Raw genomic sequence first — 18,587 nt, 5'->3', positions numbered from 1 at the left:
GCCCCCACTGCCGCAGGGCCGAGGGGTACCCGGTACCGGGCCTCTGAGTCTCTGCTCTGGGGTTGTCACGGTGGCTAGACCCGGTCCGTGACCCTGCTGAGGGGCGCCCAATGAAAGGTGTGGATGGTGGTGGTAGTGCGGTGCAGTGCTGGTCACAGTAAATAACGAGGACACCAGGTTGCAGTCTCTTTACCTCTTTACTGAAGGCTTCAGGGTCCTCAGTACGGTTAACCGGGCTGCGCAAGTCCGGCCGGTCCAATGGCACCTCCAGAGTTCCCTTCACAGGTGGAAATCTGTGCCTACCTTCTAGCGCTTGTGTGTTGTGGTCCTCCCCTGCTGTGCTTACGGGATAGTCCCCACAACTGTTGTGTCTGTTTCTCGTGTTCCCTCACAATTCGATTCTGATGTTCTTCTCCATCCCCCAGATGATATGGCTAGGACGCACCCGTATGACGGGTAGGCTCGGAGCTCTTCCGGGACCCTAGTGTCGCCCCTCTCCACTGGTTGCCCCCTATGTTTTCGTAGGTGATTAGTGTGAGACAGCCCGCCTATAGCTGACTGTCCTGCCGTAGGTTTGAAGTACTGCTTGGAGCCTAGTACCTCCTCGGCGTTCCGGCCACCGGCTACGCGCCTCAGTAGGATGTTGCCTCGTCTTACAGCACGACTCCTACTGGTATTACTCCTTGTTGCGTTGATCTCGTTTCTCACTCAGCACAATATACCTCGCTTCTTGTCCTTTCTTAGGGTACCCCCGCGATCAGGTGCAGGCGCGGTCCCGTAACGTTCTCTCTGTTCGCTAGGCCTCTGTCAGGATCTCACCCCTGACAGGGACCCCTCTGAGTCTCTCCCCGCAACACCCTCTGCCACAGGATGTTGCCTGTTCAATCCCCAGTCAGCTTCTCTCTAACTTCCTATCCAACCCCCAGTTTTACCAGATTGTGAGGAGTGGCCTAATACATAGCACCCTTAGCTCCCCCTGGAGGCCAGACTGTGAAGTGTATTGGTGTCTGTGATACCTGGTCAGGTGAACTCCTTCAGTGCCATCAGACGTACCATAGCCCCCCTTAGCGGCGGAGCATCAGTACTGCAACGACCAGGACTCTGGGGCGCTGCACTTCCATCTATACAGTATCTACTATGACTAAGGTGCTAGAGCTGTTTATAAGGAATTGTGATTGAGATTTCATAATGTAGATTGACACTCTTTCCATGTGTGTGTCAATTCTCTCCATGAGAGATCCCCTTCTAGGCAAGGACTTCACTAAGTCATCTGTCAGTCTCAGGCAATATCATCAAAATCTAACATTGTCAGGTTTTTTTTGTGATGGCTGCCAGGTTCCTCACAACTATGTTCCCTATAGAGAAACATTAAATTTCCCAGACAGTGGTGACACTGTGGTGGACAGTGTAATATACCAAGCAGATGCTACCCACTCTCATTTAGCTGAAGACAATTTTGTTATTCAGTCACTGATTGACACTCCACCTCTTCATTAAGAGGTTCTGTAGCTGAGGTTTGAATAATGAGAGATATTGTATAATTCGGAGTACATTGTTAAAATATTAGAAGCCAACAAGTACTTCTGTGACCTGTTCAAAAGCTTCTGGAATGCTTTAATTCTTATAATTGAGAGTGGTTGATACAATCTAACATATATGACTTACGCATGAAGAGCACATTGGCTTACAGTATTATCAAGCCCTTGGGGCAGCACTTAGGCTATGTGCACACAGAGTTTTTTGGAGCTGGTATGCTTAAAAAAACGATCACTTAAAAAAATGCAAAGACTTCGTATTTCTTTTGTAAAACTACTATGATGTTCATATGTTTAGTTTGTTTGTTTTTTCTGCTTCAGAACTAAAGAAAAATGTCCCGAAGGATAAAAAGAAAGTGCATGTCACTTCTTTGAAGCAGTTCCTGATAGAATCCTCTCCAAACTAGACAGTAGTTTGCAAAAATATACTACAGGAAAAAGACTTTTTAGAAACATTTCAAGAAATTCAAATCTCCACAAAGAAGGAGCATTTCCTTTTGATCGCCTCAAGAACTCTATGTGCATCGGCTTTCACGTATGTGCGGTAATGAGGCAGGGACACAAGAAAGTTCAACTTAAATGTCTTGTCAACTTATGAAATAAATCCAAACTTTATCATCCGGTTTGCAGCTGGAACGTTCGTGTCAGTCTGCTGCCGTTGGCGACTGCACCACCGTAAAGCTCACAGCTGCGGTAATGGCTTTACTCTGGTCTCTGGCTCTGGTCTGTCTTCAGTTTCACACAGACAGGCATATACAAAGCCTCCTGCTCTGCTGCTTTCAAATCAACACTGACACACCTAGCCCTAACCTGAAAGTTTAAATGGGAATCGTGGCCATGGGCCACTTCTAAGACCCGAAGTGGAGGGAGAGATCCGTCCCACTACTTTCCTACAGATCTCTCCAAAAACAAAAGCCCATGTTTGGTTTTCCTAAATGTGACTTTATCAAATAGCTTGACCCAGTCCACACTTACTTTTATTTTGTGTTGTAACCACAGCTGTTGCAGTAATTACAATGCTCTACAGTGGGTTTAGTAAGTTTCCGCACACATCCTAGGGGAAACATCATAACCCTCATATATGATTCCCCTCACAGCACATATAATTAGGGAGTACTGTGTTATGGGGATACTGTGACTAAGATAATGACATATTTTTTTTCTAATGTATTATTGAAAAAAATTAAATTATTACTTTTTAAAACTCTGCCTCATTTTATTGTTTCATCTATACATGCCCTAACCTCCAGCCGAGTGATTAATCTGCCAGTTCCAGGAAGGTAGCTAATTTTACTTGATTCTATCAGTAATCCATTGCAATTTACCATGATTCTATTGCTAATTACTGTTAGCTCCTTTTTCACAAGGTCCCTGATTCTTTATGCTCAGCTAAATATTAATTTGGTTAAGAACGAAGGTTAGTTTTCCAGAAGTTGTTTTTTTTAGTTGTTAAGTAGATACTAAGCGTGAACGAGTAGTGGATTAATAGCTAGCACCCCACTAGCCTGAGGAATCAGGGGTGCCAGTCCCTGTTCTTAAAGGGCCACTGTCACCCCCCTCCAGCCGTTATAAACTAAAAGAGCCACCTTGTGCAGCAGTAATGCTGCATTCTAACAAGGTGGCTCTTTTAGTTTTAGGTTCAAGTATACCCAAAATAAAGCGATTTGATACTGTCATGTCGGCGCTGTTCAGACCAGGTCGTCCGACAGACAGCGGTAATTCCGCTTTTGTCCACTATGCGGTCATTGGCGTCCGTTAGATTTTATCTAGCTGGTCCGGGGTTAATTTACCTGGTGATCGGATTGGAAGGTGGGCCATGCCCACTGCCTTTGAATAGTTCTCCTGAACATTATAGCTTCTGTCTAGTGCATTGTTATCTCGGTCTGGAGTGGTGAGCTATAGTTGGAGTATCGTTGCTGGTGGTGTATTTCCCTTTGTCTTATTTACTCCTTCCTATATTTGTATTTATTTTGCCCTGTGCATTTATAGTGTATTCCTGAGTGACTGGGCGTGGTGTATTTTTTCCGTTATCCTTGTCTGTGCTATCTGTGGGTATTGGTGTATTATCTTTTCACCGGGTGGTGGGTGGTGGTTTCAGCCTAGGGTTGATACAGGAGACAGGGTGAGGGTGGAGGCCTAGACATGCACACCATCAGTGTAAACTCTAGGTAGAGGGTCAGTCAGGATTTCCCTAGTCTGAGGAAAATTGCAGGGGCCCGGGTTATTAGCTCTTGCCCACCTAGTCTTCCCGTGACATTATAATTGGCCAACATTTTTTCCATGGATCCCATGATTTCCATAAACCGCCAGTTGAGGGCGCTGTTCCTACAGGTCACTGAGTTGAGGGGGGCAGTGCAGCAACAGGGACTAGCAGTATCTAATGTGCAAGCTGGAGCGACAGGTAGAGTTGCTGAGCCTAAGTTTCCTTTGCCTGAAAAATTTGCTGGGGAACGCAGTAAATTTGTTACTTTTCGTGAAGCTTGCAAACTGTATTTTCGGATGCGTCCGATCTCCGGTAATGAGGCTCAGCGTGTGGGCCTGGTGTTGTCATTGTTAAGCGGGGATCCCCAAGCATGGGGGTTTTCTTTGCCATCTGATTCTGCTGCATTTGACTCTGTGGAGAGTTTTTTTTCCTTTCTTGGAAATATTTACGATGAACCTGACAGAATGGCTCTGGCAGAGTCTAAGATACGCACTATCCCCCAGGGGGAGCGAGTTGCAGAGGATTACTGATCTGAATTTCACCGCTGGGCGGTCGACACTCAGTGGAATGATTCCCCGCTGCGGAGTTACTTTATTCATGGAGTTTCTGATAGGGTTAAAAAAGCCCTCCTGATGTACGAGACTCCTACTTCACTAGATTCCGCTATGAGTCTTGTTGTCCGCATTGATTGCCGTTTGCGTCTGGGGGAGCATGAGACGCCGCCTGTGGGAGGAGGTTTAGGTTCACGTGAGGTTGCTGCAGGTGAGCCCACGGAACCTATGCAAATCGCAGGGGTATCACATGTTAAGCATCTTGCTCCTGTACTCAGGAAGCAGGGAGCCTGTTTTTTCTGCGGTAAAACTGGTCATTTTATTAATATCTGTCCTCTGCTGTCAAAGAAAAATGCAACGGCGGAAAAACTTCTAAGCTCAGAGGGTGTGGAGGAGTCCAATCTGTGCTTATGTATATCCTCCATGATGGTTTCTCAGTGCATGCTCCCTGCCAAAGTTGTTGTCGCTGGCAGAGAGCTGCCAATCACTGCTTTTGTGGATAGTGGTTCTGCCACAAATCTCGAGGAGTTTGCGCGCACTGCTGGTTTTAAGATCGAAAAACTGCCTCATCCTATCCGCGTGGTCACCATCAATTCTGCTCCTCTCCCACAGGGGGAGATTACTGAGTTTGTGGCTGAGATTAAACTCCACATTGGGGTTCTTCATTTCGAGCAGGTTACATGTAAGGTGCTCAAGAGTCTTCCGGCACAATTGGTTTTGGGTTTTCCATGGTTGTCTACACACAACCGGTGATTGACTGGAAAACTCAGGACATAATTCAGTTCCTGAGTCACTTCTGGATTTTGTGGATGTGTTCTCTGAAAAGGGTTGTTCAGAGTTGCCACCACATCGCTCCTATGACTGTACCATCAGGTTTAAACCAGGGGCTAAATTGCCTAAAGCAAGGATGTTTAACATCTCCGGTCCGGAGAGACAAGCGCTAAAGGATTACATTGCTGAAAGTTTGAGCAAAGGGCACATCAGGCCTTCATCCTCACCTGTGGCAGCAGGGTTCTTCTTCGTTAAGAAGAAAGATGGTGGACTATGGCTGTGTCTGGATTTCAGGGAGTTAAACCAGATTACGATTCGTGATCCATACCCTATGCCATTGATACCGGATTTGTTCAACCAGGTGGCAGGTGCTAAGTGGTTTACCAAGCTTGACCTCGGGGGCGTACAACCTCATAAGAGTCCGTCAAGGTGATGAGTGGAAGACGGCTTTTAATACCCCTGAGGGTCATTTTGAAAATTTGGTGATGCCATTTGGGTTGACAAACGCACCTGCAGTGTTTCAGCATTTCATAAATGATGTGTTCTCGCATGTTTTGGGGAAATTCGTTATTGTGTACCTAGATGACATCCTCATATATTCTTGCGACCGTGATACTCATTTAGATCATGTCAGGCAGGTGTTACAGCTTCTCAGAGAGAATAAGCTATACGCAAAACTGGAGAAATGTGTGTTTTCGGTACAGGAGTTGCCTTTCTTGAGCTATATTGTGTCTGCTTCTGGTTTTAAAATGGACGCCGCTAAGGTGCAAGCGGTGTTGCATTGGGAACGGCCTGATAACCTGAAAGCACTTCAGCGGTTCCTTGGGTTTTCTAACTACTATAGGAAATTTATCAAGGATTTTTCCATCATTGCTAAACCGCTAACTGACATGACTAAAAAGGGTACCAATTTCTCCGTTTGGCCTGAGGCTGCTGTGTGCGCATTCGAATCTCTTAAGAACAGGTTTGTTTCGGCCCCCATTCTTGTGCAGCCAGATGTATCGAAACCTTTTGTGGTGGAAGTCGATGCGTCTGAGGTTGGTGTGGGGGCGGTGCTGTCACAAGGCTCATCCTTGAGCGGTTTGCGTCCATGCGCCTACTTTTCCAAGAAACTGTCGCCTGCCGAACGTAACTACGATATCGGCAATAGAGAGGTGTTGGCAATCAAATTGGCCTTTGAGGAATGGCGACACTTCTTGGAGGGGTCGATTCATCAGGTTACTGTTATTACCGACCATAAGAATTTGCTTTATTTGGAGTCTGCCAAGCGTCTGTCTCCCAGGCAGGCTCGCTGGGCATTGTTTTTCACGCGGTTCAACTTTGTTGTCACTTACAGACCTGGTTCTGAAAACACTAAGGCGGATGCCTTGTCCAGGTGTTTTCCGGGGGGAGAGCCTCGGGAAGATCCAGTACCCATCCTCCAAAAGGGTGTTGTGGTTTCGGCTCTCACTACCGAGGTTGAGGCTGAGATTGCCGAGGCCCAGGAGGAGGTACCATCTGAGCTTCCCATCAACAAAACGTTTGTTCCGCTTCATCTCCGCTTAAAGGTTTTGGCAGAGCATCATGATACCGTCCTGGCTGGCCATCCAGGGGTTAGGGGTACTTTGGAGTTGGTGTCACGTCGGTTTTGGTGGCCCAAGATCCGACAGGACGTGGTCTCATACGTGTCGGCTTGCACCACGTGCGCTAGGACTAAGACGCCCCGCTCCCGTCCTGTTGGCACACTACTTCCTCTCGAGGTACCTAGTAAGCCATGGACGGAAATCTCCATGGATTATATCACTGACTTGCCCTCCTCAGCTGGGAACACGGTCATCTTGGTGATTGTTGATCGATTCTCAAAAATGTCGCATTTTGTGTCTTTGCCTTCGTTGCCTAACGCTAAGACTCTGGCTCAGGTATTTGTGCAGGAGGTGGTCAGACTTCATGGGGTTCCGTCTGACATCGTTTCTGATAGGGGGTCTCAGTTTGTGGCAAAGTTCTGGAAAGCATTTTGTTCACGGCTGGGGATCAAGTTGTCTCATTCTTCGGCGTTTCATCCTCAGTCAAATGGTCAGACCCGAGCGTATGAACCAAAATTTGGAACAGTACTTACGCTGCTTTGTTTCGGATAACCAGGAGGAGTGGTCGAAGTTTCTTCCTTTGGCTGAGTTTGCCATCAATAATCACCGCCAGGAGTCGTCTGGGGAGTCTCCGTTTTTTTGTGTTTACGGGCTTCATCCTCAATTTTGTACTTTGAGTCAGGGGGGCTCTTCTGGCGTCCCGGAGGAAGACCAGTTAGGAGCACAATTATCATCTGTCTGGAGGAGAGTTAAACAGCGCCTGTTGAGTGTGGGTGCTAGGTACAAACGTGTGGCTGACAGTAGGCGTGTGCCAGGTCCGGACCTGAGTGTGGATGACTGGGTGTGGTTATCCACAAAAAACATAAGACTCAAAATACCATCCCTTAAATTGGGTCCACGGTTTATTGGTCCATTTAGGGTCGCCGCTGTCATTAACCCAGTAGCGTACCGGTTGGAGCTTCCTACGGTGTATAAAATACACAACGTGTTCCACAGATCGTTGTTAAAGAAGGTGGTGGATCTTGTGGACGCGACACCAATGCCTTCTCCAGTCTTGGTGGATGGTAACTTGGAATTTGAAGTCTCCAGGGTGGTTGACTCTCGTGTAGTGCGCCGCACTTTACAGTACTTGGTACACTGGAGTGGTTATGGGCCTGAGGAGAGGTCCTGGGTACCAGCCTCGGACGTTCATGCGGATCGGCTGGTCAGATTGTTTCACCGCCGCCATCCGGACAAGCCGGGTCCTATAAGCCGTGAGAGCCCTGGGGTCCCTCGTAGAAGGCGGGGTACTGTCATGTCGGACGCTGTTCAGACCAGGTCGTCCGACAGACAGCGGTAATTCCGCTTTTGTCCACTATGCGGTCATTGGCGTCCGTTCGATTTTATCTAGCTGGTCCGGGGTTAATTTACCTGGTGATCGGATTGGAAGCTGGGCCATGCCCACTGCCTTTAAATAGTTCTCCTGAACATTGGGCGTCGCCGATTATAGCTTCTGTCTAGTGCGTTGTTATCTCGGTCTGGAGTGGTGAGCTATAGTTGGAGTATCGTTGCTGGTGGTGTATTTCCCTTTGTCTTATTTACTCCTTCCTATATTTGTATTTATTTTGCCCTGCGCATTTATAGTGTATTCCTGAGTGACTGCGGCGTGGTGTATTTTTTCCGTTATCCTTGTCTGTGCTATCTGTGGGTATTGGTGTATTATCTTTTCACCGGGTGGTGGGCGGTGGTTTCAGCCTAGGGTTGAAACAGGAGACAGGGTGAGGGTGGAGGCCTAGACATGCACACCATCAGTGTAAACTCTAGGTAGAGGGTCAGTCAGGATTTCCCTAGTCTGAGGGAAATTGCAGGGGCCTGGGTTATTAGCTCTTGCCCACCTAGTCTTCCCGTGACAGATACTTAGCCACAATTCCTGTCTCTAGCCAGGGAGGCAGGTCCTCACTCCCCAGCTCGAACCGCTCCTCTGCCGTCACTCAAATCTTCATGGTCTTTCGGCGCCGCCCCCTCAGTGCTGTTTACATTTCAAAACCAGCGCCTGCGCTGTGGACTACTGTGCTGCGCAGGCGCTGTAAGCTCCGGCGGTCTGACGTCCCAGCCAGGCTTGCAAACTGCGCCTGCGCGGGCAGTGCGGCCACCCACCTTTGGAATCCCAGCCCCGCACTGTGTTATGCATTATGCACAGTGCGGGGCTAGGATTCCTGGGCATGCGCACTGCGTGTGTCAGCCTATGCATAATGCATAACACAGTGCGGGGCTGGGATTCCAAAGGTGGGTGGCCGCACTGCCCGCGCAGGCGCAGTCTGCAAGCCTGGCTGGGACGTCAGACGACCAGAGCTTACAGCGCCTGCGCAGCACAGTAGTCCACAGAGCAGGTGCTGGTTTTGAAACGTAAACAGCGCTGAGGGGGCGGCGCCGAAAGACCATGAAGATTGGAGTGACGGCAGAGGAGCGGTTCGAGCTGGGGAGTGAGGACCCGCCTCCCTGGCTAGAGACAGGAATTGTGTCTAAGTATCAAATCGCTTTATTTTGGGTATACTTGAACCTAAAACTAAAAGAGCCACCTTGTTAGAATGCAGCATTACTGCTGCGCAAGGTGGTTCTTTTAGTTTATAACGGCTGGAGGGGGGTGACAGTGGCCCTTTAAAGGGAAATGGCTTTGCATGCTCTGAAGTATTCTTAGTGTGCCTATCATTTCAGAAGACTTTTCAGACTAAGCAGTCATGCATGTGCACATAAGAAATAACACTTTTCTGACCTTTAAATAACTTGTTTTTACTTGATTTTTCACTCAACGGTCTCTATCTGTAAATTTCAGTTATCTCTAAGCTACTGAATGGCAAGTGCTTGCTGTGATGTGTCCCATGCACAGTACACAGAAGCATAAGAGACTTCTCCTCTACTGTCTCTATGTATCATGCCCCCAGAAGCAGCATCAGTATGAACCACATTATACAGCAGTACTGAGCAGTGTACTTGTGAATCCAGCACTCAGGTGAGAGAAAAGCCATGAGCTATAACTATCAACCAGCAGCAGCACTCTAAAAATATCAGTATGTGCTTCTGTCATATACTTCACTTCTCACTCTGCTCCTCCTGCCTCCTCTCTACTTAGAAAAAGTATTGTAACACCACTGCCTGCTTCCCTGCATGGCTTCCTATCCCCCTCCATGCAGGGACACCGACTTCCTCACCACTTCTGGCCATGCCGTAAGCTCCTTGTCTATACATGTTTCCTGGAAACATGCTTAGGGCACAGACGCGGGAACTTCCTGGTTCTTAAAGAGACAGCGCGTGTGCTCCTAAGGTGTCCTTAGCCAATTACCATGAGGCACTTAGTACTTTAGGCATCTCTACCTGTTGAGAGGTACATGAGCAACATTCTCCTTTAGAGTTGGTGCAACTACTAAGTTGCTAGGTCTCTGAACCCTGAACCTGTTTTCCCTGGGTCTGTATGCTCAGTCCTGAACCCTAAACCCTGAACCTGTTTCCCTGGGTCTGTATGTCCACATCTGAACCCTGAACCTGTACCCGTGTTTGATCTTGTTTTTATTAGGACCTATCCCTGAACCTGTTCGTATCTAAATCTATATCCTTTTCTAAACCTGTTGTGTCTGAATCTGGGCGTATCCCTGAACCTGTTTGTATCCAAATCTGGGTCTTTCCCTAAGGCTATGTTCACACGCTGCGGGTTTTGCTGCGGACCCGCAGCTGTTTTGCAGCTGCGGGTCCGCATCCTTTTTCCATGTAGGTTACAGTACAATGTAACCTAATGGAAAACAAAACCCGCTGTGCCGACGATCCTTTTTTTCTGTGGAAAATCCGCGCGGATTTTCTGCAGAAAAAAAGAAGGACCATGTCACTTCTTGGTGCAGAATCGCAGCGATTCTGCACCCATAGAAATGCATTGAACCGCTAACTTCCCGCATGGGGCTGTGCCCACGTTGCGGGAAGTTAAGCGGATAATGTGCCGATGGTACCCGGGGTGGAGGAGAGGAGACTCTCCTCCAGGCCCTGGGAACCATATTTGGGTGTAAAAAAAAAGAATTAAAATAAAAAATCATGCTATACTCACCTCTCTGCGCTGCCCGCGGCGTCCGGTCTCAGTTGCTGTGCCGAACAGGACCTGTGGTGACGTCGCGGTCACATGACCGTGATGACGCCGCGGTCACATGACCGTGACGTCATGAAGGTCCTTGTCGGCACAGCCGCTTGCAGCGCCGGGGAGATCGCGACGTCAGAGGGTGAGTATAGCCAATTTTTATTATTTTTTACATTACTATTGATGCTGCATATGCAGCATCAATAGTACAGGAGTAATCCCGCAGCGGAAACCGCGGAACAAACCGCGATAAATCTGCAGGGATAACCGCAGCGGTTTTGCCCTGCAGATTTTCAATTCCGCTGCGGGATTAACCCGCAGAGGAACCCGCAGCGTGTGAACGTGGCCTAAACCTTTTCTGTCTGAACCAGTACCTATCTCTAAACCTGCAGTGTCTGAACCAGTTCCTATCTCTAAACCTTTTGTGTCTGAACCAGTTCCTATCTCTAAACCTTTTGTGTCTGAACCAGTACCTATCTCTAAACCTGCAGTGTCTGAACCAGTTCCTATCTCTAAACCTGCAGTGTCTGAACATGGTCTTATTTCTAAAACCTGCAGTGTCCGAAGCAGTACCTTTGCTAACACCTGCTGCATGTGAATTAATACGTATCTCTAATCTGTTGTAGCTGTGCAACTTTAGTGATCAGTATGTACAATTGCTACATTCAAGTACCCTTTGTGAATCTGACCCTGTCCTATGTGAACCTGCTCTTGTATGTCCTGTATGCATCTATGGTTTTGTACCTGTCTGCACCTGCGGTTCCGTACTTGTCGGCGTCGGCACTTCCGTGCCTGTTCGCACCTCTGGTTCTGTGTCTGTTTGCACCTGCTGTTCCATGCCTGCCTGCACCTATGGTTCCCTGTCTTTCTGCACCCGAGGACTGGAACCTTTAAGTCAGTGACCCAGTTCTTCCTAAACCTGTTGCTGTCCATCCAGTCTGAACTGGGTTCTATCTCTGTATATCAGCCGTGCCTGCCCCACCCACCTGCATGTATATCAGCCGTGCCCACCTGCACCTGCCAGTATATCGGCTGTATGCGGCTGCCCTGACCTGCCTGTATACCTGTTGTGTCTGCCTGTACCTGCCTGCCTGTACAACTCCTATACCCGCTAGCACCTGTCTGCATATCCGCCGTGGCTGTCAGTACCTGCCTGTGCCAGACAGCATACCCACAGTACCTGCCTACACCTGCCATTACAGTGTCCTGTCCCTTTGGGGGGCAGCCGCCGTGTATCTGAGGTTTGTCCGGGAGTAGCACCTGGCATCCATCAAGAGCCAAGTCTAACACCGCCATCAGGGGCTCTAGTAAAGAGCCAGGTGTTCACTTAGCCATGCCCCTCCAGGCCCTCCTCGGTTTACTGCACAGTAGATTCACGAACCATTTGCACCTCCTGCGCCCCACAACAAGTGTATAGCTCTGATCAGATGTATTACAGAGTATCTTAAATTTCTTTATATTTCTAATGATTTGAATTTCGTTGAAAAAAGGTAACATAAGTAACATTTACCACACATCCATTGTCCAGACTTGTCTGTTTCTGTGCCTCCATAGTGTTGTATGGAGCAACATCACCCATACACAACCAGTGATCTATACAAACTCTTCAGTGTTATTATGTGATGGAGAGGGGGCACTGCCTGTGATCTCCTGCACTAGTAGTCTATGATCTTTGTGACCAATCTAAAATTAATATCAAATCCATGCTGAAGCGATACCAAACTCCCATCGATATCACTTTATGACGTATCTGCTGCAAACATTTTTTTTTAATTTTTCATGGAGTTAGGTCAACATTCACTTAGCAGAGATGCCTTAACCAAAGCTACTAAGCCCATAGCTATTGGTTTAAACAAAACCTAAAGCTTTTGAATCCAGGATGCCAACATAAGAGCCATTATCCTTAAAGATGCTTGCCCCTCTCTCCTCTTAGGCTGCTTTCACACTAGCGTCGTACGATGCACGTCGCAATGCGTCGTTTTGGAGGAAAAACGCATCCTGCAAAATTGCCTGCAGGATGCGTTTTTTCTCCATACACTTGCATTAGCGACGGATTGCCACACGTTGCATCCGTCTTGCGACGGATGCGTCATGTTGTGGCAGACCGACGGCACAAAAAAAGTTACATGTAACGGTTTTTTTGTGCGTCGTGTCCGCCATTTCCGACCGCGCATGTGCGGCCGGAACTCCGCCCCCTCCTCCCCGGACATTACAATGGGGCAGCGGATGCGTTGTAAAACTGCATCCGCTGCCCCCGTTGTGTTTTTTTTTTCACAGTATGCGTCGGTACGTCGCAGTGCGACGTGCGGCGTACGACGCTAGTGTGAAAGTAGCCTTATCTGTCATCTGCGTTTGCACAAGTGGGGGTACTGCTACATGTACTCCCAGATATTTGCTTACCACTGCCGTCTGCTCTATCTCCCTCACCTGCTCTTTTAGGGTGGCCAACATCCACCTCATCTCAGTTGGTCGATCCTCTGCCATCTGGATGACAGCCCTGGACTGTGGTCCCTCCATTAAGCTGCCCTTCTCCACGTTTGAACTGACCTCCTCTTGTGGCTGTTCACAGTCGCAGTCAGCCAAGCGTTGTGTTAGGGTCGCTCAGTTGTCCTCCAGCAACCACTCTAGCTCTCTGCTAGAGCAAAGGGCTCTCAGTTTCTCCCTCTTGCGCCTCTTGTAGATGGATTTTGCCATCTCTTCTGCCAAGTCACCACTCAGTAACTTTCCCTAGTATGCTATCCAGAGATAGGTGATCCCACTGCTGTCATTACTAGCGAAAATCTGAGGTTGTGGGTTGTAACAATCACCTGAGCAGGTTAAGGATGCAACTTTTTTTTATTCCTTATGTCCATGGTCTTACAGCAATTCTTGGTAGATGTCCACAATGCAATGCCCCCTGTCCACAAGATCCCCACCCCGGAGCCGGTAGTTCTACTGCCCCTGCACCAGACTATACCCACTGTCACCCAACTTTGGGCTGGCCGACAACTTTTGTATCTCCAGACAGTAAAGTCTGTAGTCATTGTTAGTCATTGTCCATGCTCCTCCAGATGACAGATACCATGACCATAGCACATGTATACAGCCAGCAACAACAGTCCTTAGGATGTTGCCTCAAATCCGGACGACAGATGCCACCACCACAGCCCATGTTTCCAGCCAGCAACAACAGTCCTTTAGGATGGTTCCTCAATTCAAGACGACCGGTACCACGACCGTAGCACATCTATCCAGCCAACAACAACACCTCCAATTCCTTGTCTGTGTCCTAAATACCCAAAGCTGCCACTCTGGAATTGATCCCAGCCTTCGGGACATACACCTCCTAAGCTATCTGTGCTAACTTGGTGGAAGTGTTTTTCTTCTGCTGAACCCCATCACCTGGGACTGTATGTGAAACCCCCTCTGGTGACAGCTCCACTGGGTCTAAAGGTACCGTCACATTAAGCGACGCTGCAGCGATATAGACAACGATGCCGATCGCTGCAGCGTCGCTGTTTTGTCGTTGTGTGGTCGCTGGAGAGCTGTCGCACAGACAGCTCTCCAGCGACCAACGATGCCGAAGTCCCCGGGTAACCAGGGTAAACATCGGGCTACTAAGCGCAGGGCCGCGCTTAGTAACCCGATGTTTACCCTGGTTACCAGTGTAAATGTAAAAAAAAAAAACACTACATACTTACATTCCGGTGTCTGTCGCGTCCCCCGGCGTCCGCTTCCCTGCACTGTGTAAGCGCCGGCCCTAAAGCAGAGCGGTGACGTCACCGCTGTGCTCTGCTTCACGGCCGGCCGGCGCTGACACAGTGCAGGGAAGCGGACACCGGGGGACGCGACAGACACCGGAATGTAAGTATGTAGTGTTTGGTTTTTTTTACATTTACAATGGTAACCAGGGTAAATATTGGGTTACTAAGCGCGGCCCTGCGCTTAGTAACCCGATGTTTACCCTGGTTACCAGTGAAGACATCGCTGAATCCGCGTCACACACGCCGATTCAGCGATGTCAGCGGGTGATCCAGCGACGAAATAAAGTGCTGGCCTTCTAGCTCCGACCAACGATGTCACAGCAGGATCCTGATCGCTGCTGCGTGTCAAACACAACGATATCACTATCCAGGACGCTGCAACGTCACGGATTGCTATCGTTATCGTTGTTAAGTTGTTCAGTGTGAAGGTACCTTAATACTCCCATCCACACAATGGGACTAGTGAGTGGGAGAACAATGGCTTAATTGAGGCCCTTGAGACACTGATGGCCTTATGCACAGTGGGTACGGAAAGTATTCATACCCCTTTAAATTTTTCACTCTTTGTTTCATTGCAGCCATTCGGTAAATTCAAAAAAGTTCTTTTTTTCTCATTAATGTACACTCTGCACCCCATCTTGACTGAAAAAAACCACAAATGTAGTAATTTTTGCAAATTTATTAAAAGAGAAAAACTGAAATATCACATGGTCATAAGTATTCAGACCCTTTGCTCAGTATTGAGTAGAAGTACCCTTTTGAGCTAGAACAGCCATAAGTCTTCTTGGGAATGATGCAACAAGTTTTTCACACCTGGATTTGGGGATCCTCTTCCATTATTCCTTGCAGATCCTCTCCAGTTCTGTCAGGTTGGATGGTGAACGTTGGTGGACAGCCATTTTGGGTTTAGGTCAGGGCTCTGGCTGGGCCAGTCAAGAGTGGTCACAGAGTTGTTCTAAAGCCACTCCTTTGTTATTTTAGCCTCGGCTAAGTCTGAGGTCCAGAGCACTCTGGAAGAGGTTTTCATTCAGGATATCTCTGAACTTGGCCACATTCATGTTTCCTTCAATGACAACCAGTCATCCTGTCACTGGAGCTGAAAAACACCCCCATAGCATGATGCTGCTACCACCATGTTTCACTGTTGGGATTGTATTGGGCAGTTGATGAGAAGTGCCTGTTTTTCTCCACACATACTGCTTAGAATTATTACCAAGGAGGTCTACCTTCCTCTCATCAGACCGGAGAATCTTATTTCTCATAGTCTGGGAGTCCTTTGTGTGTTTTTTTTAGCAAACTCTATGCAGGCTTTCATATGTCTTTTCACTGAGGAGAGGCTTCCGTTGGGCCACTCTGCCATAAAGGCTCGACTGGTGGAGGGCTGCAGTAATAGTTGACTTTGTGGAACTTTCTCGCGTCTCCCTACTGCATCTTTGGAGCTCAGCCACAGTGGTCTTGGGGTTCTTCTTTACCTCTCTCGCCAAGGCTCTCCTCCTACGATTGCTAAGTTTGGCTGGACAGCCAGGTCTAGGAAGACATCTGGTGGTCCCAAACTTCTTCCATTTAAGGATTATGGAGGCCACTGTGCTCTTAGGAACCTTGAGTACTGCAGAAATTCTGTTGTAACCTTGGCCAGATCTGTGCCCTGCCACAATTCTGTCTCTGAGCTCCTTAGCCAGTTCCTTTGACCTCATGATTCTCATTTGGTCTGACATGCACTGTGAGCTGTGAGGTCTTATATGGACAGGTGTGTGCCTTTCAAATCAAGTCCTATCAGTTTAATTAAACACAGCTGGACTCCAATGAAGGAGTAGAACCATGTCAATGAGGATCACAAGGAAATGGACAGCATGTGACTTAAATATGAGTATCCGAGCAAAGGGTCTGAATACTTATGACCATGTGATAGTTCAGTTTTTCTTTTTGATTAAATTTGCAAAAATGTCTACATTTCTGTTTTCAGTCAAGATGGGGTGCAGAGTGTACATTAATGAGCAAAAAATTACCTTTTTTGAATTTACCAAATGGCTGCAATGAAATGAAAAACTTAAAGGGGTCTGTTTCTGTACCCACTGTATATACAAGATCCAGCCCTCATGTCTTCTTCTGCTTATTGTCACTGAATGGAAATATTGATTCCTGAGGTTGAACATATTCCAGGAGAGATTTGTTCACTTTAACCCTTAAACGACCACCAATACGCCTTTTAACTGTGGCAGTTAAGGGTACTTATTTCTCAGTGGTGCTTTTTAATGGGAACTGAGAAAGGGTATAGCACACCCCAGCATCAGAAAATCTCCTGATCTTGGTTACCTGGGGTATCCGAGACCCTGGAGAGCATGATCAGAGCTGTTTTTTAAGGGCCCTTGTCATGTGATCGCCGTTATTCACCGAAAAATGGCAACACAAAAAAAAATTCAGATTTAAAATTAATTTCTCTCCTCTGAAATGATCTAGCACAGAGGTGTCAAACTGCATTCCTCGAGGGCCGCCAACAGGTCATGTTTTCAGGATTTCCTTGTATTGCACAGGTGATAATTTAATCACCTGCACAGAATGATTCCAGCACCTTGAGGAATGCTAAGGAAATCCTGAAAACATGACCTGTTGGCGGCCCTCGAGGAATGCAGTTTGACACCTCTGATCTAGCATATTAGAGAAGAGAGAAATGGGGTTCCCCAAGCCACCCAATATCTCCACCATTCCCGGACCCTCCTGCTCCATCCCTCGGCCCTTCGTGTCATTTTCCTGGAAAAAAAGGGCGGGCGCCCGTCGAGATCTGCCAGCCGGTACCTGGCAACAATAGGGAATTTTTCCTATTGGTCCCTATCACAGTGATCAAAATAAAAAAAATAGTAAATCAAGTCCCCCTTTGTCACACTCTAAGTTGAAAAAAAATTATAAAATAAAAATTTTAATTTTTTTTTCCATTCTTTGCAGCTAGGGTTGAGGTTAGGGTTGTGTTAGGGTAAAAATTAGAATTGGGGGATTTTGAAAAGTAAAAAAATTACAGCTCAACTTGTGTGTTGAACACAAGTGCTCGCTACTCAAGTTTGCATAAGGTGCTCTGTTATGCACTGAGTATCGCTGTTATTTTAACCTTTTTTCTGTCCTCCATGCTTAACCCCTTACCGACCTCCGCCATACTATTACAGCGGAGGTCGGATCCCCCGCTTTGATGTGGGCTCCGGCGCTGAGCGCACCTCAAAGCCGGGACATGTCAGCTGTTTTGAACAGCTGACATGTGCCCGCAATAGCGGCGGGTAAAATCGCGATTCACCCGCTGCTATTAACTAGCTACATGCCGCTGTCAATGGCTGACGGCGGCATTTAACCGGCACTTCCGGCCGCACGGCCGGAAATGAGCGCATCGCCGACCCCCGTCACATGATCGGGGGTCAGCGATGTGTCAGCATAGCAACTAGAGGTCTCCTTGAGACCTCTATGGTTGCTGATGCCGGCTTGCCGTGAGCGCCACCCTGTGGACGGCGCTCATAGCAAGCCTGTAATTCAGCTACATAGGAGCGATCTGATGATCGCTGCTATGTAGCTGAGCCGATCAGACTATGCCAGCTTCTAGCCTCCCATTGAAGCATGGCAAAAGTAAAGAAAAGTTTTTAAAAAATATGAAAATAAAAAAATTATAAAAGTTTAAATCACCTTCCCCTTTCGCCCCATTCAAAATAAAGCAATAAAAAAAAAAATCAAACCTACAAATATTTGGTATCGCCGAAATATCAATAAAAAAAAAAGGATTAACCTGATCACTGAACAGCCTAGCGAGAAAAAAATTTGAAACGCCAGAACTACGGTTCTTTGGTCGCCGCAACATTGCATTAAAATGTAATAAAGGGCGATCAAAAGAATACATCTGCACCAAAATGGTATCATTAAAAACGTCAGCTTGGCACGCAAAAAATAAGCCCTCACCCAACCCCAGATCACGAAAAATGGAGACGCTACGGGTATTGGACAATTGCGCAATTTATTTATTTTTTTAGCAAAGTTTGGAATTTTTTTTACCACTTAGACAAAATGTAACCTAGACATGTTTGGTGTCTATGAACTCGTAATGACCTGGAGATTCATAATGGCAGGTCAGTTTTAGCATTTAGTGAACCTAGCA

This window comes from Ranitomeya variabilis, chromosome 2 (genome assembly GCF_051348905.1).
Source record: "Ranitomeya variabilis isolate aRanVar5 chromosome 2, aRanVar5.hap1, whole genome shotgun sequence".
NCBI lineage: Eukaryota > Metazoa > Chordata > Amphibia > Anura > Dendrobatidae > Ranitomeya > Ranitomeya variabilis.
Note: the sequence above shows the minus strand (reverse complement) of the source record.